General features: G+C 36.9%; 1 pseudogene; it reads right to left on the reverse strand.

The window, feature by feature from the left end:
* Positions 1-1,739: 1,739 nt before the first annotated feature.
* LOC121036476 (protein downstream neighbor of Son-like) lies at positions 1,740-20,425 on the reverse strand (annotated as a pseudogene).
* Positions 20,426-24,873: the final 4,448 nt, after the last annotated feature.

Consider the following 24,873-nt stretch of genomic DNA (forward strand, 5'->3'; position numbering starts at 1 on the left):
AATTTTTGTTTGTCTGGGAAACTTTTTATCTCTCCTTCCATTTTGAATGACAGCCTTGATGGATAAGGAATTCTTGGCTGCATATTTTTCTGATTCAGCACGCTGATTACATCCCGCCACTCCTTTCTGGCTTGCCAAGTTACTGTGGATAGGTCTGCTGCAAACCTGATCTGTCTTCCCTTGTAGGTTAGGGACTTTTTTTCCCTTGCTTCTTTCATGATTCTCTCCTTGCCTGAGTATTTTCTGAATATGACTATGATATGCCTTGGTGATGGTGCGTTTTGTTGAATCTAGTGGGAGTCCTCTGTGCTTCCTGGATTTTGATGTCTGTGTCTTTCCCCAGGTTAGGAAAGTTTTCTGCTATGATTTGCTCATATAACACTTCTACCCCTATTTCTCTCTCTTCCTCTTCTGGGACCCTTATGATTCTGATATTGTTCCTTTTTAATGAGGTACTGATTTCTCTAATTTTTAAATCGTGCTCTTTTGCCTTAATCTCCCTCTTTCTTTCTGCTTTATTATTCTCCATAATTTTGTCCTCAATATCACTGATTCTTTGTTCTGCCTCACCCATCCTTGCCACCATGGCATCCATTTGAGATTGCAGCTCAGTTATAGCATTTTAAATTTCATCCTGACTAGCTTCTACTTCTTTTATCTCTGCAGAAAGGGATTCTAATCTATTTTCGATTTCAGCTAGTATTCTTATTATCGTGATTCTAAATTCTTGTTCAGACATTCTGCTTGTATCTGTGTTGGCTAAGTCCCTGGCTGTAGTTTCTTCCTGCTCTTTCTTTTGTGGTGAATTCCTTTGTTTGTCATTTTGAAGGGAGAAAATGAATTAATGAGGTAAAAATTTAAAATTAAAAAAATTAACATTAAAAAATTAAAATTAAAAGCATTAAAAAAGCACACACGAAAAAAATCGAATAAATGATGCCAAGTCCTAGTTGTATTTTAGTCTGGGTGTTGAAAGGGGCTTGATAGATTAGAGGAAAAAAGGGGAAAGAAAGGGAAAAAAAAGGAAATCATTTGAAGATTTGAAAAAATTGAATACATTGAAGTAGACTAAAATGAAATGATGGAAGTAAAATATAATTTGAAAAAAATTACACAAAAGTAAAAAATATAGCAGAAAAATTTAAAAATATTTTAATAAAGATTGAAAATAAAAATTTTTTCTCTTTATGTATTCAAGAAAAAGAAAAGAAACAAAAAAGAGAAAAAAATTAAAAAAGAAAGAAATTTGAATAGATGGACCAGCGAACAGACTGAAATATGACTGAAAGTACATAGTTTTCCCCTACAAGTCAAACTATGCAGAGCTTTATAGTCCATAAACTAAGCAGGTGGAGAGACTTGTGTTTCTGAAGAGCGAGGTTGGCCCAGTTGGGCAGGGCTCAGTGTAATGGCTCCATTCTCCACTAGATGGCGCTGCTAGCCTACTGTGGTAGAGTGTTGTAGTGCTCTTAGGTGTATATGCACATGCACAGGAGCGGTGAAAATGGCATCACCCAGCTACCCGGTCTCTAGTCTGGGAACTCTGTTCTCCTGACACAGCAATCGCGCACCCGTTCTTTCTCTGCAGCTTTCGTCCACTCCCGCTTTTACACAGTCCGTGATCAAGCCTCAGGCAGTACCTCTCTCCCGAGTTTTGTCTCAGATGCGGCTGTTTTTCCCGACCCCTCGCTTCTGAAGGACTGCAGCTTTGACCCATTCTGCCCCTGTGCGGGAGGGTCTCACAGGCCGTGGCTGCAGGCCAGCCGCACCAAGGAACGTTTGCGGGTCTGTGCTGCTGTGGACGCCCAGAGACTGTGGCCCGGTGCCAGCCTGCCCCAAAAAAGTTCGGGAGATAGTGTAGCAGCAGCGTTTCTGGGACTATGGAAAATCACAAGACACATCTGGAAACACACATCTGGTTTCACCCTTAATGACTGTTCCAGCACCAGCAGATGTGGTTGTTCCCCTGGGGCCACTGGGGCCTTGCCCCTGGGGGACCCACACAACCTCTGCCAGATGCCCTCCCAGCAGGGGAACCGGCTATCCCCGTGTGGCCCTAAGACCTCCGGACTCCACTCTGTTCCTGGGGATTCGCCCTTCCCACCAGAGCACCACCAGGTATGGAGCTGTGGAGTTGCAGACTCTGTGCTCCCCCTGTTTTTAGAGTCTTAATGGAATTTAAACCCTCTCCTTTCTCCTTTCTCCTTTCTCCTTTCTCCCTTTTTATTTCAGTCCCTGCAGCTGTTTCCACTTTTCCACTTTCTCTCCAACTGCTTTTCCCACACTCTTCCCCCATCTCCGTCCTCTCTCTGCAGGCCAAAGCAGCTCCCTGCCCTCTGCGGCTTCTCTCTTCCCCACTTCACCTCTCCGTGCCGCATACCTGCTGAGTTTTGTGGTTCAGGTTGCACAGATTGTTGTGTTAATCCTCAGATCAGTTTTCTAGGTGTGCAGGATGGTTTAGTGTTGGTCTGGGTGCATTTCATGGAGACAAGACACACAAAAAACTTCCATGCTCTGGAACACATTCTAAAAGCACCACCTTTTTCTCCTTCACATTTTATGCATGTATCATTTTTAGCATCTTTTTATTGTCAATGTGTTAAATAATTTTTTAGATATCACTGATTTTACACTATCATTCTGACTTTATAAGTGCTTGATTCCCTCCTTTTACTATTTGAATTTTTTTTCATAATTTTCTCCTAATTATGGCCTTTCTTTTCTGCTTAAATAAGTTCTTTTTACATTCCTTGTAAGTTCAATTGGTGGTTACTAACTTCTTTAACTTTGGAAAACCCCCTTTGTTTAAATCCTATTTATTTTTTGGAGAATGCAAGGGGGAGAGGGGTGGTGGTGGAGGTGTCAGAAAATCCAAAGAGGGCTCTGCACTAACAGGCTGACATCAGAGAACCCAGTGTGGGGCTCAAGGTCATGAACTGTGAGATCATGACCTGAACCAAATTCGGATGCTCAACTCACTGAGCCACCCAGGTGCTCCTGTCTGGGAAACTCTCTTTCATTCAATTCTGAGTGATAGCCTTGTGAAATAGAGTATTATTCGTTGTAGATTTTTCTTTCAGCACTTTAACTTCAGCTAATTAAATATTTCTTTAACTCAGCATTCATTTGGGCCTTGCTGTTTTATCCAGTCTAAAATCTCTGACTTCTAATTGTGTGTAGATAATTTAGACTTACTGTGATCTTGATATGGTTGACTTAAAATCTATTATATTGATATATGATGGGTTTCATATTGTCTCTTCTGGTTTTTTATTATTTTATCCACTTTGCTTCTATACACAACTGCATAGTTTTAATAATCCATTTAATCTCCACTATAGGCTTAGGAATTATATCTTTATTTACTTTAATTTGCATTTTTAAAACTTCTGGCCTAAGGTTTATAACGTGTCTTTAGCTTATACATTTTAACTTGCTGCAATATTATACTATTTCAGGTGTAACATAAATACCTAATAATTTTACATTTATATCTCTCCTGTGGCTCTTTGTAAACTAGCAGTCACACATTTTACTCCTATATAAATTATAAATTCCACAATGCAATTATTATAATTATTTTTCTCTAAGCAATTTGCTTTAGCTATTAAGTATACTTATGTATAGAAAAACTTGTTTTATTTAACTTTCATATTTACGATGTGGTGTTCCTCTTTGCTTTATGTAGATTAAAAAAATGTTTATTTATTTACTTTGAGAGAGAAAGAGTGAGCAGTGGAGGGGCAGAGAGAGAGAGAGGGAGACAGAAAAACTCAAGCAGGCTCTGGACTGTCAGTACAGAGCCTGATGCAGGACTCGAACTCATGAACCATGAGATCATGACCTGAGCCAAAATCAAGAGTCGGATGCTTAACCGACTAAGCGACCCAAGCACCTGGTTTGTGTAGACTTGAAGTCTCTATAGTACCAATTTTATTTTGTCTGATGGACTCTGTTTAACATGACACAGCATGGATCTGCTTGTAATAAATTCTCTGAGCTCTGTTTTTCTGAACAAAACCCTGTATTTTGAGAATTTCTGGTGATTTGTCATAGTGCTATGTTGGTCCTGATGCTAACCTATATGCTTCAATCTTATACTTTCATTACCCTAATATATTTACATAATTATTAAAAATTATATAGCCAATCCTTATATTGTTTTAATTACTTTTAAATTTTGATGTGGAATCATAGGAGGTTGCAGAGAAATGTACAGAGGGTTCTGTGTACCCTCCACTATTCCTCCCTCCACTGTTCACAACTTGCATAACTAGAGCACATTGACAAAACCAAGAAATTGAAGTTAATACAAACCAATGAGCCTACTCAGATTTCACCATTTATGTCCACACCCATTTGGGTATGTGTCCTGTGAGTGTGTAATTTATGCTTTCTTATCACATGCGAGTTTCATGGAACCACCTAGACATCAAGATAGAGAACTTTTCCCACACTTCGAGCCTCCCTCATGCTGGTCTTTCATGCCCACTCCCCTTCCATAACCCCTGCCCACCCATCCATAATGCCTGACAACCACTAATCTGTTCTTTATCTCTCTAGTTTTATTATTTCAAGAATACGGAATCACACGGTATGCAATATTTTAATGTTGGATTTTTCCCCCGTTGAGCATAATGTTGTTGATGCCCATCCAGGTTGCTTGTAAGGATTATTTATGCATTTTTAGTACTGACTAGTGCTGCGTGGCATGGATGCACCACAGTTTAATTTACCCACCGAGAGATAGGTGGATTGTTTCCAATGTTTGGCTATTACAAACTAAGCTCTGTGAACACTTGTATAGAGTTTTTGTGTAGACATACGTTTTTATTTTTCTGGGAGTAGTGCCCAAGTTTGCAATCGCTGGGTGATATGGTAGATGAATTTTTATTTTAGAAGGAACTGCCAAATGGCTTTTTTAGAGTGGCTGTACCATTTTTCAATCCCACCAGAAATGTATGTGATCCATTTTCACCACATCCTCATTATTTGATTTTATCACGGTTGTCAGCCATGTTGGTAGTTGGTAGTTGGTAGGTATATGTCAATACCTGATTTGAATCAGCATTTGTCTAGTGATTAATGCTGTCGACCATCTTTTCCTACGCTTATTTGATGTCTATAGTTTCTCTTCAGTGAGACATCTTTTTGTGCCTTTTGCCATTTTCTAACCGGATTTTTAAAAATCTTTGAGTATCGAGAGTTCTTATTCTCAGTTTTGAATTTTATGTGTCATTTGTTTCTCAGTATTTTCTCCTTCTCTCTCTCTTTTATTTGCCTTCCTTTAGGAAGAATTTTTAAAATTCTGCCTTGATTTATTTATAACATTTTCTTTTTTTTTTAATATAAATTGCCTTGTTTTTAAACGTTTATTTTGAAAGAGGCAGATACAGTGTGAGGGAGGGAGGGGCAGCGAGAGAGGGAGAGAGAGAAAGAGAGAATCCCAAGCAGGCTCTGCACTGTCAGTGCAGAGACCGATGCAGGGATCGAAGTCTTGAAACCAAGAGATCATGACCTGAACCGAAACCAAGAGTTGGATTTTAACCAATGAGCCACCCAGGTGCCCCGATAGTATTTTCAAGTGTATTTCTTTGTGTAATTTCGGTAATGGTTCCTCTAAATATTACAATGTATGTGTGTAACATCATACCCTCTACTATACTGTACAGGATACTGTTTTCCTTCTTCAAATAAAATATGAAGTCCCCACTTTCATTTAGGACCCTTTACCCTCCCCACTTAAAAATACATAATTGTCCTAAATATTCCCTTTATTTTCATTGGGTACCCACAATAAATTTTAGAATTTTTACTTCAAAAATCTAGTGTCATTTAAGAAAATTGTAGGGAGAAGAAAAAGTTATTCTCTTTACCTCTAGTTATTCCATTTCTTTAAAGTTCTAAGCCTCTTCTGTTCCTTTCTGTTTTGAGAGATTTCTTGAGCCTTTAATGATGACAGACAAATCTCACTGCAACGCTTCACTCTCTCCCTCCACATCTGTGGTTGAGAATACCTGATTTCTGTTTCATTCTTGAAGACATTTTTTTTCGAGTATAAAATTTGGGGCTTATAATGCTGTTACTTCCAGTCCCTGAAAAACATTGTACTACTTTTTTTTTTTTTTTTGGTCTTTCTCTTATGGGTAAGGTCATTATTCTCTTGCTATTTTCAAGATTGTATCTTTTTATTTTTAAGAAGTTTAATAATGGCATCACATGGGTTTTTGGGGGGCTTATTTTATGTGGATTTTCTCAAGTTCATGAATGTCTAGGCTTATGTCATTTGCCAAATATGGTGAATTTCCAGCTCTTACTTCTCTCAGTAACTTTCCAGCCTCCCTCTTTTTCTCTTACCATCCTATGACTCCAATAACAACAATAAAATGTTAGATTTACTGTTTTATTCCCACGGGTTCTTGAAGATTTAATCTTTCTTTCTTTCTTTCTTTCTTTCTTTCTTTCTTTCTTTGTTTCTCTCTGTTGTTCAGATTGAGTAAATTCTATTGATCTTTCCTCAAAAGTTCATTGATTCTGTCCTGTCATCTACACTCTATGGAACCCATCCAATGAGTCTTGTTTGTTTGTTTGTTTTAATTATTTTACTTTTTAGTTTTATAATTTTCACTGAGTGTGTGTGTGTGTGTGTATACATATATATAAATTAAATTATATATATATACACATATATATAATTTTATTTTCTTAATGTTATTATCTACTTTTGTAACATTTGTTTTAATGGAATTCAAAATTTTTTAAGTAACTTTATTTTGGCTGCTTTGAAATATTTATCAGATCGTTCCAGCACCTGACTCATCTGGTTTGTGCCAGTACAGGTATCAGTTGAATGTCATTCCTCATTCCATGTGTAATTTGAAGGCTCTTGGTATTGTGAGAGGTACTTTATGATATCCTTATCCTTGACATTTTAGAAATTATGTTAGGAGACTGGATCTTCCTTCAGTCCTAGTAGACAAGTTTCCTTGGATTAAACATTATGTTTAATATGTAGGTTATAGAATACTTTTGCAGGCTGTAATTCTAATTCAGCATCTGAGGCCTGGCAGTGTTATTCTAGTCAGCTTTGCTCTTAGGGCTTCACTGGGTACATGCTAGTTCCATCTGTGTCAGTGGCAAGGTGCTTTCCTTGGCTGCCACGTATTTCTAGGTAGGGGAGGAAGTGGACTTGCAGAACCGAGAGCAGGTACCCTGGCCTGTTCTCCAGCCTCTGGGTTCCTGTAGCTTCTCACTGTCTCTCTCTCTGTCATTACCCTCAGAAGAAGGAAGCAACTGCTCAAGATGCCTGCTGACATGGGGCAGTGAGGGGGGTGGGGAGTGTGTGGTATGGAAATGCTTGGCTTGGGTGATCTTCTGCAGTTGGGTGGTTGTCCAGGAGTGGCTAAATCTAGATATGTATGTAATTAGGTGGACAGCCATGGGGCACTGGGCCGAGTTCACCTTCTGCTGCTAGGTTGAGGTGTAGGACACACCAGACCTTACCAGCCTCTGTGTCACGGGATGGTGAGTCAGAGGAAATGAGACCTATGGTGATTAATGTTGAGTTTAAAGTGCCTGCCTATTTCTGCCTGTTATAAAATGAGGTATGATTCTCCCAACTGGGTTCAGTGGCTCTGTGGGGCGCATGGATCAGGCCTACCACACTCACTAAGTATTGGATAGAGAGCAGGTTGCTTGAGCCTGTTCTTAGGTACAGTCTGCCACTGAAGACATAGGATCTGGCATGGCCATCTTCCATGGGGCAGAGGATGGGTTTGCCCACTTGGACTACACTGACTCTATAGCTGCAGACTGATGGAGTCTAGGGTGTGGAGTAAGTAAGGCATTGACCCAACTTGATATGGTTGATTTTGGAGAGTAGATTAGTCACCTCTGTTGGTGGCTGTGGCACACAGAGTAGATCAGCTCATCCAGGCTCTGCTGGCACTAATGTCTACGGGAAGATCAGGCTCACAGTCATGACTGCATGTGGTCATAAGATGCGTTCCTTTACTTGATCTCCTTTGGGGTTTTATTCTAGTCTTTAGACCAAAGAGACTTGTTTTTTCTTATTTTTATTGTTTGTTTATTTTTAAATTTGTTTTTATTTCAATATAATTTACATATAACATTGTTTAAGTTTAAAGTGTACAACGTGTTGATTTGAGACATTTATATATCGTAACAAGATTATTACCATAGCATTAGCTCACCTCTCTAACACATCCCATAATTATTATTTTGTGTGTGTGTGTGGTAGCAACAAACAAGATCTAGGCTCTTGAAAACTTTGAATTTTATAATACAGTATTGTTGACTATAATTGCTATGCTGTACATTAGATCCCCAGGATTCATCGATCTACTAGTTTCTGGTCTGTACCCTTAAACAAGCTGTCCCCATCTTCCCCACCACTAGCCCTCTGGCAAACACCATTCTAATATGTTTTTATGAGTACAGCATCTTATTTTTTTTTTAATTTTTTAATGTTTATTTATTTTTGAGAGAGAGAGAGAGAGAGCGTGGGTGGGGGAGAGGAGAGAGAGAGAGAGAGGGAGAGACACAGAATCCAAAGCAGGCTCCAGGCTCCGAGCTGTCAGCACAGAGCCTGACGTGGGGCCCAAACCCACAAACTGTGAGATGATGACCTGAGCAGAAGTCAGACACTTAACTGAATGAGCCACCGAGGCACCCCATGAGTTCAGCATTTTAGATTCCACATATGTGTGATATCATATAGTATTTGTCTTTCTCTGTTTTACTTATCTTACTTAGCATAATGTCTTTAAGGTTCATCCGTGTTTTAGAAATGGCAAGATTTACTTCTTTCTCATGGCTGAATATTATTCAGTATATTTTCAGTATATATATTATTACTTTTGTATATATATGTGTGTGTGTGTATATATATATATATATATATATGTATGTATATCTCCATTCATTCATTGATGGATACTTAAGTTTCCATATCTTAGCTATTGTGAATAATGCCTCAGTGTACATGGGAATGTATATATCAATTCAATATTCTATTTCAATATTCTCAGAAAATTCCATACTATTTTCCATACTGGCTATACCACTTAACATTTCCAACAACAGTGCACAAGTGTTCTCTTCTGTCAATATGCTGAACAGGACTTATCTCTTTTTTTTTTTTTTAAGTTTTTAAATTTTTTTTCTCAACGTTTATTTATTTTTGGGACAGAGAGAGACAGAGCATGAACGGGAGAGGGTCAGAGAGAGAGGGAGACTCAGAATCGGAAACAGGCTCCAGGCTCTAAGCCATCAGCCCAGAGCCTGACGCGGGGCTCGAACTCACGGACCGCGAGATCGTGACCTGGCTGAAGTCGGACGCCTAACCGACTGCGCCACCCAGGCGCCCCAAGACTTATCTCTTATTGATGATAACCATCCTAAAAGGTATGAGGAAATATCTCATTGTGGTTTTGATTTCCATTTCCCTGGTGATTACTAATGTCGAGCATTTTTTCATATACCTGTTTGGCATTTGAATTTATTCTTTAGGAAAAAAGTCTGTTCAGGTCCTCCGCTCATTTGTTATTCAGATTGTGTGTGTGTATGTGTGTATGTATATGTGTTACTGTGTTGTATAAGTTCTTTATATATTTCACATATTAACTCCTTGTCTGATATATGGCTTAAAAATATTGGTCTCCCATTCTATAGACTGTCTACGCATTTTGTTGATTGTTTCTTTTGCTATGCAGAAGCTTTTTAATTTGATGTAGTCTCAACTCGTTGATTTTTGCTTTTAGTTTTTTTTTTTTTAAGCCAAATCCAAAAAACCATTGTCCCAAACTATGTCAGACCATGTTTTCTTCTAGAAGTTTTATGGCACCAGGTATTATTTTTTTTTATATTGTCCATTTTGATTGATATATATATATATATATATATATACACATATATATATATATAATCTAGGTTGGAATACTCTCAGGCTTAGTTTTGTGAATATCGAAGCTATAGTGGGAAATAAATCAAACAAAAACAGGAAAATCACCACGGCATCACACTTCAAGCCCTGAGCTCTCTATTCATTTATTTTTTTTCTTTTCATATCTCAGTATCCTTTTATGGTTATCTTTTGAATTATTTCCAGAATATTTAGTTGTACTAATGATTGGATGCAGGAAAAATTGAGTATGTTCCATTTTTTCTGGGACCAGATACCTGAGACAAAATAATACTCATTCTGAATCCATGTGTAGTTTTTCAACAGATCTGTTTTTTTTGCAGTTGATGGTTTCTACTACATATGGCTATATATTGATGTAGATAGATTATTAAGAACAAAGCAACAAAATTATATAATTATGTAATTTATTAAGGAAAAAAAAAAAACCTGTCCAAAGTCAATGACAGAAGAATCTAGTCTTGAATATCATGCCAGATCTCAAAAACTCTGGTTTGTAGTTATGTAGTTATACAAATCCCATAAAGACTACTTTGTCCTTTCTCCGTAGCTAGAATTTCCCCTTTCATTATTTCTGTGGAGGAGGTGTGGTACTTACATCTGGACCTTATTAGCCTGGTATATCCACATCTTTTAATTAATGTATCCTTAAAATATGGGGAAGGGAGGGGCATCTGGGTGGCTCAGTCTGTTGAGTGTCAGACTTCTGCTCAAGTCATGATCTCGCGGTTTGTGAGTTTGAGACCCCCATCTGGTTCTGTGCTGACAGCTCAGAGCCTGGAGCCTGCTTCGAATTCTGTGTCTCCCTCTCTCCCAGCCCCCCCACTCACAGTCTGTCTCTTTCTCTGAAAAACAAAAACAATAAACAAACAAACAAAACATTAAAAACATGTATATATGGAGGGGAAATAGTTTAGTCTTCTTGATAAATTACCTTTGCATCTGTTCAGTCCTTATATTGGAGATAGCTTTACTTTATGGCTTAATTCCATTTTGGCTTTTGTGATCAAGAACTAGACTTTCATTTCTAAGACTGCATTAAATCAAATTATCTGTTTTCCGCCCTCTTTACACATTGTTTAGTGAAAGATTTTTTTCCTTCAGATTACGATTTAGTTATTTATTTTGGAAAAAGCATTTGTATCAGTACATATATATAAAATTTATATAGATAAATATATATATATGATATATTTATATTTATATATTTATTTATATTGTATAAATTTATATATATTTATATTTATATAAATAATTTATAAATATAAAATATTTATATAAATTATATAAATATTATATAATATTATATAAATATATAAATATTATATAAATATTATTTATATTATATAAATATTATATAAATATAAATTATATATATATTATATATATATAATGTTTTTAAAGTTGAACTCTCCTTATTTAATGCCTACCATTTTATGATAAAGCCCTTCATTCTGCTCTCTTTGTTCTTTCTCCAGATATTATAATAGACAGATATTGGTTTTCCCAGTTCTTTAATTATTTCCTTATCTTTTATTTGGTGTTTTATTTCACATGGAGGCCTCTCTCTCACTTGATAATCTGAGTCTTTAAATGATTTATGGCTATTGGCATTTTATTCCTTTTTACTATTAGAATTCCTGTAATACCACTTTGATAGTGTCTTGAGAATTGATAAACATATATGGTTGATCAGTAGCTTTATGTAACTAAATACTATTGTGAAAAAATAGAAAACAATTCTGATGGGCAAAAGAAAGATGGATCTATTGTGTGATAAAATGAAAACCGGCAATAGGCATTAACAATCACAAAATAATAGCCATATACTTTACTGAGTTTTGACTTTGGAATAAGTCATCTGAGACAAAAGGTACAATACCTAAAATAATAACTCTTTAAAAAAATTGTTTTGGAGTGCCTAAGTGGTCAGTTAGGCGTCCGACTTCAGCTCAGGTCATGATCTCACAGTTTGTGAGTTGGAGCCCTGCGTTGGGCTCTGTGCTGACAGCTCAGTGCCTGGAGCCTGCTTCTGATTCTGAGTCTCCCTTGCTCTCTGCCCCTCCCCCCACTCCTGCTCTGTCTGTCTCTCTCTCTCTCAAAAATAATAAATAAACACTAAAAAAATTGTCTGTTTTGCATCCAAGGAAACTGGTTAGCATATACTGAATATTTCAGATACTTGATATTTCATGAAGTTTTCTCCCTATATTTATTGTTCACTTATTCAGTTCTGTGTTGTGAAAATTTCCTAAAGTCACTAAATATAACTACACACAATTGTCATACATACTAACCTTACTTCTTTGCCAATAATGGTTTTATGTTTTTCAGTCACTTTGGGCTTCTCTAAGTTTTCCTATTATAAATAACCATTAGGATTGCACAAATTATCATAAAACCTATCTTATTATAAATTCAAAAACACATTGGGTAAAACGTGTTTTTTTCATGTAAATCGGCGTATCTGCCAAATGTTTATAGAACAAAGGAAATAGGTTATCTTGTTTAGTATGTCTTTGTTTGTACTCAAAGCACCATATTATGCATAATTCCATGGCACTACCATCAGAATTAAAAATAATTACATTTAATTTATTGTATTGGGAAAATCATACCACATTTTGATCACTTCATCACCTTTTTATATATATGTAGGTATAAAACTACTTTTTAATAAAAATAGCCATTTAAACATTTTAATTGTCACACGAATTAATGAAAATAATTTCAGGGAGATAAATATACAAAATATCTGACCCATATTTTCAAAGATCATTCTCATGAATTTCCTCACCTGAGTTTTGCGTAACCATGTATTTATTTAGGATTAGAGTAAATCTTGTCATGATATGCTTCTGTATATAAGGCTTTTTTAGAATGCCTGAGCATGAAGTGGTTTGTTTTGTTTGTAAACGTTTGTATCAGAGGTACATATTTCCATAGTTAAAACAGAGTTCTACCCAGCAGATCAGAAAATCTCAGGGTTCCGTACCTTCCACCTCTCTGATTCCCATTATCCAGAGGCAAAGGCTTGATTATCTCCAGTTACTCTTTTTTAATTTGTCTCCATTTCTCAAAAATAGCACACATTTACATTTTTCAACTTAACTTTTTTGAAATGTTTTTACCAAGGGTAGCTAAGGATTCCTACTAAGGAAAAGTACAACTAACTCCCTTGTGTCTGTTCCCACATGTACACCACCCCCATATATTATATAATTGTATTATGATTTTGTGCTACTTCAGTATTACATATTAACATTATAAGATCTGATAATTAATTACTACTTATAGGTGCAAATCTACCATAGTATTTTCTTCCCTCACATGCATAATTAGAAATAATAATAGACTCATTTTCTGCTTGCCAGATTTTTTATGTGTCTGTAATATACTTAACTTTCTTTTTTTTAATGTTTTTTTAATGTTTATTTCTGAGAGAGAGAGAGAGAGAGAGAGAGAGAGAGAGAGAAAACACATTAGCAGGGGAGGAGCAGAGAGAGAAGGAGACACAGAATCCAAAGCAGGTTCCAGGCTCTGAGCTGTCAGCACAGAGCCCGACGTGGGGCTTGAACCCACAAACTCTGAGATTGTGACCTGAGCAGATGTCGGACATTCAACCAACTGAGCCAACCAGGCACCCCAATATACCTTAATTTCCCATAAGAAGTAAAACTGTCCTCTCCATACTTCCAGCTAGTTTAGAAATTTTGCTTATTGGGACACCTGGTTGGCTCAGTCAAGCATCCAACTTCAGCTCAGGTCATGATTTCATGGTTTGTGAGTTCGAGCCCCATGTCTGGTTTTGTGCTGACAGCTCAGAGCCTGGAGCCTGCTTCAGATTCTGTGTCTCCCTCTCTCTCTGCTCCTCCCCCATTCACGCACTGTCTCTCTCTCCCTCTGTCTCTCAAAAATGAAATAACATTAAAAACATTTAGAAAAAAAAGAAACCTTGCTTATTTCTTGTAGAAAGTCTTATGCAGGGACGCCTGGGTGGCGCAGTCGGTTAAGCGTCCGACTTCAGTCAGGTCACGATCTCGCGGTCAGTGAGTTCGAGCCCCGCGTCGGGCTCTAGGCTGATGGCTCAGAGCCTGGAGCCTGTTTCCGATTCTGTGTCTCCCTCTCTCTGCCCCTCACCCGTTCATGCTCTGTCTCTCTCTGTCCCAAAAATAAATAAACGTTGAAAAAAAAATTAAAAAAAAAAAAAAAGAAAGTCTTATGCAAATAGTTCTTACTATTTCTTTGTAAAGTCAATTAGTATTTTACTTGGATAACCTATCTAATAAATATTCCTTTCTTCAGGATGTTAATGTTATTTAATTACCAATTCTTTTGCTTCTTTCCATTCCCTGTTTTCTCTCTTTTGTTGGATTCCTTTCGTGGGTCTGTTTGCTTTGATATCTGTGTTTCAAGTTAGAAGTTTCTTTCAAACCTCTGCTCAGCCTTGCTTCTCTCTTCATATTTAAGTGTGAGACTGTGTCTAAGCTCATTGGAAGTTCTGGGTAGGTTGATGGGATTTTCTGATTTGTTTTGTTTTGTTTTGTTTTTTGGTCTTGTTGAGTGATCTTTCTAGTCCCTTATAGAAAGGATATCTAAAAAAGGGAGGTTCTTTAAGTTTTGTTTTGTTTTGTTTTGTTTTGTTTTGTTTTGTTTTGCTTTGTTTTGCTTTGCTTTGTTTTGTTAGGCTATTAAGGGTTCCTGAGAGGAAGTCTTTAGTCTCCTGTGTGAGATTTTAAGCCTGGCTCCCAGATTCTTGTAGCCAGTGGCAGCTAGTGTCTTGGGAGGAGTTCTTTTATTTTGAAGGTAGACTTTATAAATCATTTCCATGTTTAAAGTATAGTAGTTTGAATCTCACTTTGATCTCAGCTTTAATGTCAGACCTCTTTTGAGTCTGTCTGTTTCAGTTCATTTCTCTACAGAGAAAATTTGCTATCAAAAGGAAAGGGGGCAATTTACCAGTGTGAAGGTACAGTGAAAACTACCATAGATCTACTTTCTGGTTTTTCTGTTTGTTTGTTTTTTGCTTTTTGTTTGTTTGTTTACATTGTTATATTTTTTTAGAGAGAGGGGTGAGAGGGGCAGGAGGCGCAAGAGAGAATCCCAAGCAGGTTCCACTCCCAGACAGGAGTCCAACATGGGGCCTGATCCCACAAACCCAGGATCATGACCTGGGCTGAAATCAAGAGTCAGATACTCAAGTGACTGAGCCACCCAGGCACCCCTCTACTTTCTATTTCAAATGATTTCTCCTATTGTGAGCTTCATTGGCACCCTACAGTTTCAGAGGAAATTTGCTCATCTACTTCCTGAGGCATTTGGAGAATCTCAGCCTTATTAACAGTTCCCCTTAATGTCAATTTATTTATTTATTTGCTTTCTTTCACCCCTTGGCTTTCCTGTTTCCAAAGCTTGGTTGTTTTTTTTGTTTTCATTTCTCCCTATCTTGGTCATTTGGGTTTATGTATCGTTAAACCCACTATTTTCATGTAAGTTGAATTTGTACAAAGCAGCTGTAAACTGGTGTGTTCATTCCAGAATTTTTAATGCTTTTACACACACTCTTGTAGTGTTTTACTGATTTTTTAAAACTAATAAGCTACCTTATTCTGAGATAATACCAGGACACAGCAAACGGAAATTTTTGTGAGATAAAAGATATTTCTTACCATAAAGTATCGTTATTTATTCTTTGGGAAAATTAATTTCGATTGTATTTTCGTATCTTCCAAAACTCAAGTAAATTCTAAGCCAAGATATATTAATTCATTATTTGATCATCTCCTGAGGAGCATGTACTAAGTCAATGCTGGAAACACACCTGTGCACCAGACATTATCATCCCTTCCTTTGTAAAGCTTACACTTTAGTGTGCTAGACAGTCAAACAAATTATGAAACGCATTACACGTTTTAGAACATGTAAAACGCAGCATGCTTTGAGTCCGTATACTCTGGCCACTCAATCGATTTTAGAGGTCAGTAAATGCTTAATTATAAAGTAGCATTTAAGCAGATATTTAAATGTCAAATCAGAGTGAGTCACCATAAAAGTACGGAAACACTGTTTAAGATAGTAAGTAAAGCAATCCCTGAATCCAGAAAGAACATATCCTATTTTTCCCCAAGGAATGCCTACATGAATACAAATGTGTGACCAAGGTGAAAATATGCTGGGAAGGTAGGCCATGAAAATTATGGTTTATCATGTTAATAATAGATAGATAAATTAAAGCGTTTTTCAGATGTGAAGCCCTTTATAGTAAGCACAGGAGTGATAAAAATATCACTCAATAAACATTGATAGTGAGTGTCTCTGAGAAGTGTGAGTTCATTGGGGGAAGTCAGTAAAAAATAGCAACTAGTGGTTAGAGAGCAGATTTTGGTGGTTTGGGCCAAAATAGAGAAATGAAGAAGGATGAAACTCTAGATTATGAGCAAATGGAATCTTCAAGAATCTGTGTTTATTGGAAGTGGGGGTGATGGAGAAAGTGACATCAAGGACGACTCCCAGTTTCTAGCTGAGTGGGGAAAAAGCCACACAGGGTTGAAGAAGGTGTAGCCAGAGAGGCAGAGGGCAATCAGGGGAATGTCAGGACTGCCCCACGGGCCCGCCCCCAGCTAAGAAGGGGTAAGAAGTATGCAACAAAGTGAAGTTAGAAACAACCTAAAAAGGGGTGCCTGGGTGACTCAGTTGGTTAAGCCTCTGATTTCAGCTCAGGTCATGATCTCATGGTTTGTGAGTTCAAGCCCCACATCAGGCCCTGTGCTGACAGCTCACAGCCTAGAGTTGGCTTCAGATTCTGTGTCTCTCTCTGTCCCTCCCTCACTTGCACTCTCTCTCTCTCTCTCTCTCAAAAAAAAAAAAAAAAAAAAAAAAAAGACCTGGAAAATATCTATCTGACTACCAAAGAGCTAGTGGCCCTGAGTATACTCAGTGACCAACTGTGAATTCAGTTTTTGCTACCTACGTTCTCTCCTCAGTATATTCATATCAGTACATAGAAGTGCAACTTGCATTTAGGATAACTTAGTAATGTAGAAAAAAGAATAAGTGTTTGAACATTATTTTCTACATGCATATTAGGCAAGTGTGGAAACATGAATATTATTTGTGTATTAATGAAAGGCCTAGTTGTTGGTCTAATGACCTACTTCTGTTAACTGATCAGCTCTGATAACAGTAAAAAGCTATGGTTCTAGTTTGAATGCTAACAGTCCTCTCAGACCTTTGAAATCCCATTTAAATGATCTTATCTTTTTGTTTAGAATTATAACAAATAATCAACTCATTCGTGAGCACTAGGGAATGCCGATTTTCCCTTAAGTAGGAACATTTTTCATATTTAAAAAAATAAAATAAAACTCCAAAGACATCACTTTAAAATATGAAAACCATGAAATGAAATGAGATTTTGTCATTGTTTACAATGAAATGGGCAAAAAGCTTAGTCCTACCAGTAATGGGTATAGATAGATGAAGACACAGACATCTGTGGTGTCAAATTCTCCAAACTGGATTCTCCCCTTAACCAGCTACCCTTTCCCTCAAAATCTAAATGGGACGTTTAAGAACAGATGGTGAAGCATGACAGGATGATACTTTAATTCTGTCTCAAAATTATACTCCTAAATTCAATATGGCGTGTGACTGGGCCCTGATGCATGGAACGGCCTCATATTTTGCAGGCAATATTGATCTCAGTAGGCAGGTTTGCCTTCATCTAACCCAACCCCACGAGCTTAAAATGTGGATCAAATTCCATCAGTGAAAAGGAAACGAATACTAAATACATCTAACATCCAAAAAAACCTTAGGATAATGTGAGTACATACCATATGCATTCAGGTCAACCTCATTAAAAAATTCACCTTAGAAAGAGAAAATACCTAAATCAAGGCAGAGAAAAACACATATAATCCTTAGCATTATCAATGCTGAGTGATATAACAGGTGAGAAATAAAATAGGAACCTTGAAGTGTAAGCCAAACCTTATCCTGTCTAAGTGACTGACAGATTGGCTGATAAAGATGTTTTTTTTTCTCTTCTTAAGTAACCCCAACAGTGCTAACAGCTGAGCCCATTGTCCTCTGGGAGTGTGTTCAATGTCTAGTATCTGCCTAGGGAGTGAGAAACAGGCAGTGTCAGAGAAATCAGATACTTTTTGGATACATTTCCTTGTCTGACTCATTGTTTCTTTTTGATTCGGTATCGATTTTGCTTTTGCCCCCCTCTGTCCCACCCCTGGAAAAGACTGTGAGATGAATTAGAAGAAAGTGATGAACAAACTAATCCTATAGCTTATTTTAGCCAAGACAAGCAGCTATTTGAAAAGTTACATAGTGTAGTCCCGTAAAAGAGCCAAAGGAGACGTTTACTAAGGCAACTTCTTGTCCCCACAAAGAGACAAGTCTTACAAAAGGTTTCCTCCCTTCCTTGTACCTGTAGATACATCCTAAAGGTCTCCATTCCTTAGTATATCTTAAAATTCTGTTTCAGTTATAAATCTACTTCCTCATTTCTAAAGTTGTTTTACTCCAAAACTGTTTTTTCAATGTGTCTTAGGTTTCTAAACGTGCCAGAAAATTAATGGAACACAATTTTGTCTTCTCTAAAGAGTCATTTAAATACTCTCGTTTTTTTACCTCTCATTCTCATCTCAAACCACTAAATACACTTTGAGTTCCATCTTCCCTTTGTCACCAAGATTATTATTTTTTGATTACCAGTAGCTTCCATATTGACAAATCCCAGCGGCCCTACTTCTGATACAGTGTAGTCAGTCTCCCACCATTATTGATCCAGAATATAGTTCGTATGGCCTTGAAATATTTTATTTGCTTCTAAGATGCCCGGATTATACCTTCCCTTGCTATCCTTCTCAATGTTTATTTTATTTCTTTTTTTAAAAAGTTGAAATATATATATATATATATATATATATACACACACATATATATACACACACACAAATACCTACAAGCACATTAACATTACTTGGCTGTGACAGCTGAGCATATATAGAATACAAATATATATAGAATACCAATTATTTTTATCTGAATTAACATGCATTAAAAGCCAAACTTAATGTATTGGAGAATAGATGAGTTGTAAATCAGCAAGAAAGAAGCTAAGGTAGAAACAATCACAGTCAGCTCAGGAGATATTGTCTACATTTGTTTTCTACCCTTATAAAACTAGCCTGCTAATAATCTTAAATTGTTAAAGTAATATAATTCTGCCTGATGCCATTGGTCACAATACCTGGAGATAATTGCTACTAAGTTAGCCTTAATCGCCCATTTGCAAAGAAACACTGACGTTAATTCAGTTTTCTTCTCAGTTTTTAATTAGGTTGTAGGAATCTAAAATGCTTTGAGTTATCTTCATATCTGAATATCTCCTCTGAAAATAATAAAAACATAAAACGTTGATTGAAAACCTTAATCCTACTGCTTAGTGCATGCAATAAAAGTTAATGTAAAAAGTTAATATTTATCAATAACATTTGAATGTGTTAAAATTATATTTCTTTTGACTTCCAGAATGAACTTTAAAGCCAAGAGTATAAGAATCTTGAATTTCCTTGCCAGAAGGACTTTTTCCTCAAAGATTCCTTTTAGAGTTACTTTGGTGTTCAGGATGTCAAATGCATTCACTCACTTCCACGGTCTCCTTATCAAGCACGTTATTCACTGGTGGGCAGGTATTAAATATAACGGTTGGCTCCCGTGTCTACAGTCCTGCAGAAAATGACCCACCCTGTGAAGGGTGAATGGCACAGTCACAGAATGCAGAGAAGGAGGCATGACAGAGTTTGTAACCTCCAAACTAAATTGATGTTTGTATCCAGAAAGGGCTTACGTCTTCACAGGCACATGGCATCGTGAAACCTCAGAGAGCTATGGTGGCATCAGAGCACTGGGGGGAGCCTTGCTTGTGACCAGAGGTCAGAACTAAAGTCTTACTGCATCCCCCAAAAAACTATCAATGTAAAGGTGTCCATTTCTTTCTCCACACAACAGACCCAGGTCTGTGATCCATCTGTACTTCATGTGTCTCTTTATGCAGCATGGTAGAGACTATGTCTGTTGTTGTTGTTGTTGTTGTTTTCTCTTGCACATTTATCTCTTCCAGCCGGGAAAACCTTTCTTCATCCTTGTCACTGATTGCTTGCCCCGCCCTATTCCAAACTTGTTCTGGATGCTGTCTTCTTTTTATGCCCATTTTCTTTTGTTAAAAAGGTGAGAAAATTCAGTACTTTCATTTTTGTAATAGCTTCTCTTGTACTTCTAGTTTTAGGGGACCGGAGAACTAGGATAACATCATCTCCAGCTATTCCTGCTGCCTAGAAAAGGAGAGTAAATGGATCCGCGTAAACGTAGAAATAAACACAATGTTTTGTTTTCAGCGGTTTATAGAGGGAAGCAAAGGTCACAGAGGAGCCACTCATTAAAATGTGTTGCAAGGTGTCATCATTTGACTAAGGGTTTTTTGTGGTTTTTTTCCAGCCATTTTCTTTTCTTTTCTTTTCTTTTCTTTTCTTTTCTTTTCTTTTCTTTTCTTTCCTTTCCTTTTCTTTCTTTTCTCTTCTTTTCTTTTGCTTTTTTTTTTTTTTTTTTTATCAGCTCCAACATGAGGAACAGTGTAGCCTTGGTGAGGCAGGGTGGAGCCAATAAAGACTGCTGAAAGAACAGAACTAAATGGAGAATTTGAGATTCTGTATACTTTGAGGCAAAGTAATTTCTCATGCCCTACCATGTTGGGCAAGACCTCAAGCCTAGTCCTCTCTTTCCAATGATCTGTCCAGATAAAGGGTTGCAAAGAGGTGAAAAGGTGTAGAGTGTTAATACTCCAGTGCACAGGTAACTCAGTACTTTCTGAGGATGGAATCCCAGATCCAGAAGCCGGTCCATGTGGAGTTTGGAGGAATTCAGTAACTGTTTCACCTTCTGAGATCTACTTACAAGTCTTGGGAAAAGCAAAGGCTCAGTCCTTTTTCCCTTCTTCTCTACTATCCACATTCTTTCCATAGGTACTGTCTTATGGGTCATATTATATTTCAATGACTCTCAAATTTATGTCTCAAATATTTATATCTATACCACGAGACTTGTATATCCTAACTGCTGCTTGATGTACTTACATGATAAATTTTAATTTTTCCCAGATCTTCTCCTTTCCCAATCATCCATTTTGGTCAATTGTATCCACATATAATTGTACCTAGTCACAGTCACAGTATGGCAGTTGTGACCACTTGCCATAGCTAAAAATTAAGCCATTTTGAGATATTCCTTTTCTCTCACCAGTCCATGGAGTCTTTTATTTCCACTCTACTTAGAAAATAGGTCCTGATTGTATGTATGTCTATACTTCTCTAGCACCTATATCCAGAACTTTAACTCACTTATGGATTACTGTAATAGGCACCTAACATGGCTCTTTTTGGTCTATTCTTTACTGTCAATGGTCCACTAAGTGCATAAAAACATAAATAAATAAAATAAATATACATAAGATCAGTGTGACACACGATCTCACGGTCCGTGAGTTCGAGCCCCGCGTCGGGCTCTGGGCTGATGGCTCAGAGCCTGGAGCCTGTTTCCAATTCTCTGTCTCCCTCTCTCTCTGACCCTGGCCCGTTCATGCTCTGTCTCTCTCTGTCCCAAAAATAAATAAACGTTGAAAAAAAAAAAAAAAGATCAGTGTGACACAGAAACCAAAATTTCTCTTTTGTTTTGTTATTAGAGAAAATAGAAAATTGCATCAAATTATGTTGATAAGCTGATAAAGGTTTTGGCAGACTAACAACCATGAAATTTGGCAATATGAGGGTCATTACAGATCTTGAAAAGAGCATTATGAGTGACATGGTATGGGATGGATTCAGTTAAGAAGAGAAAATATGTGATAAACTGGAGACAATAACTGAAGTTCTTTCAAAGAGATTTGGGTGAAAGAAATAGGAAAATGGGTAAATATCTGGAAAGGAATGTGAAGAGAGACGTTTTTGCATGGGTGCATGCATGTATACACATGTGGTTGTGTGTATATATTTCCTTATAAAAGGTATCCATGTATGTCTGTATGAAGCTGGAGAAATCTAGAAAAGGGAGAGACTTGAGATGCAAAAAAGAAATGATTTGCAGAAACTGATATTCAAGTTCATGATAGCCAAAGCAGTTAGATCTAGAGGGCAAAATCATAGAGAGGAAAAATCTTTGATGAAATTAACCTCATATTATGGCAGCTCCCCCCTCTTCAAACATTAGCTTACATGTAAATTATGCATATATTGAGACACCAAGAATTCCAACAGAAAGCAATTGTGGAGAGGCTAAAGCAAAACAAAATATTCAGCAGCCATGAGCTACATAGAAGACAGAAGATGGGATCCAGACCACATGAAGCTATAGGGAGCCTGGTACATATCTCAGATATTCAGCAGAAACACAAAATGAGCACATCTTGTTTGAACTATCTCTTAACTCTAAGGGGGAAACACAGACATAAAAGTCTGAACAATGCTTAAAACCCATTCTGAACGGAATTCAATCTGTATTGTCTATTTTTGGAAAATAATCCCAATAAAGATTTTTTTATTTATGTTTTAATTTTGTTTAATGTTTATTCATTTTTTGAGAGAGAGATGGAGACAGAGCACAAGTGGGGGAGGGGAAGAGACAGAGGGAGACAGAATCTGAAGCAGGCTCCAGGCTCTGAGCTGTCAGCACAGAACCCGATGCGGGACTCGAACTCGCAAACTGCGAGATCATGACCTGAGCCAAAGTCAGACGCTTAACCAACTGAGCCACCCAGGCACCCCAATAATTTTTTTAATGTGAGGTTTGACATACTGATTCTAAAAAGTAAAAGTTAATCTTAAATATGAAAAAAAAATTGCAGAATTTACATGACAAGACTTGCTAACAAATAATGAAGCTATAATAACTAAAACAATGTAGTTATGGATGCAAGGATAGACAAATAAACCAATGGAACAGATAGAGAATCCAGAAACAGAAGTTGGAAAATATGGTCACCTAATTTACCACTTCATTTCAATTAGGAACATATGATCTTTTCAACAATTTGCCCTGGATATATAGGCTATCTTTGACTGAAAACTATGAACTTTTATTTTTAACTCACTTCACACAAAAACTAATTTCCGATGTTTGGTAAATATAAAGCTGATATGTAAGGCATTAAAGCTTATGTAAAAAGAATTTAAAGAATATCTTTACAAACTTGTGGTAACTCGGGATAAGGTTTTCTTAAATAGCATGTAAAAAGTATTACCTATGAAAGATAAAATTAACCAAATAGATTACAGTCAAGTTAAGAACTTCTGTTCATGAAAATACCCAATTAAGAGGATGAAAAGAAGCCACGAGTATTATTATCCCTTTCTGAAAAATACTTGCATTTTTTTCTAATACATATATTAGATGCTGTGTTGGAATATATTTAAAAAAAAACCCTAATGTACCCAAGAAAAAGACAAAGGTAATAAAATGAGAAAGAAAAAGGCATTCACAAAAATACTATTTCAATGGTCAATAAACATATAAACTTATTTTCAGTACAACTTGTCTTTAGCAAAATGAAAATTAAAACCAACATGAGATACCACTACACAAATACCAGATTAATTAAAATTCAAGAGACAGAAACTTCCAACTTATGATGAGAGTACAGAAAATCTTGATGTGAATGTTGAATAGCTGAGCTTTTGGACAATGCTGGCAAGATTGTAAATTAGTGCAATCCTATCAGAAACACTTTAGCATTAAATATTCTCATTACCTATGATCCTGGATTTTTCATAAGGGATCACCTAACAGATATGAGTGAAAGACATATGCCCATCAAAAGACATACACACACTTCTTTGAAGCTTTATATACAGTACTACAAAACTAAACCTGATTCCAAAGACTTTTATCAGTTCAGTGGAGAAATAAATGTTCCTGTATTTATACAATTGAATACAACACAGCAACAAGTAGAAAAACAGCTACATGCAAAACATAGATACAACATGGAATGGAAAATGTAAGAAATTCCAGATCAGTCAAAACTAATCTCTGCTGATAGAAATAAAAGTAGTCATTATCAAAAACAAAACAGGTGAATATGTGGGAAAGGGGTAGAAGAGGTGAGAGGAAAACAAACCACAAGAGACTCTCTTTTTTATTTTTATTTTTTTTGAGGGAGAGTGTGCACAGGAGCATGTGCATGGGGGATGGGCAGAACGAGAGGGAAGGAGAGAATGTTAAGGAGGCTTCATGCCCGCCCAGCACAGAACCCAATGCAAGTTCGATCCCAAGACCCTGGGATCATGACTTGAGCTGAACTCAGGAGTTGGTTGATCAACCAACTGAGCCACCCAGGGGCCCCTCAAACTGTAAGAGATTCTTAATGATAGAGAACAAACTGAGGGTCGATGAAGGTGGAAGTTGGGAGATGGGCTTGTTGGGTGATGGGTACTAAGAAGGGCACTTCTGATGAGCACTGGGTGTTGTATGTAAGTGACAAACCATTGAATTCTATTCCCAAAGCCAATATTGCACTGCATGTGAACTAAAATTTAAATTGAAAAACTAAAATAAAAATTAAAAAAAACAGGCAAAAAAAATAGTCATTATCTTCACCAGGGGAACTGACAGTGCCATAAAGAAACCATCAGATAAGATTCTGAACTGCTGAAATTATTCTATATTTTGAGGGGAGGTGGCAGGGGGATTATGTGAGGATATATATACAACATCAAACCATACACTTAAAATTTGAATATTGTTTGTGTAAATGCCACATATGAACTGAGAAACAAAAAAAAAAACCTTGAAAACCTTATTCTTCCCTTGGATTAGTTAGATAGACTAGGACTATTATTTGAATTAAATGTAGCTAAACTGGC

The sequence above is a fragment of the Herpailurus yagouaroundi genome, unplaced genomic scaffold, assembly GCF_014898765.1.
Source record: "Herpailurus yagouaroundi ecotype Mexico unplaced genomic scaffold, PumYag 162, whole genome shotgun sequence".
Lineage (NCBI taxonomy): Eukaryota > Metazoa > Chordata > Mammalia > Carnivora > Felidae > Herpailurus > Herpailurus yagouaroundi.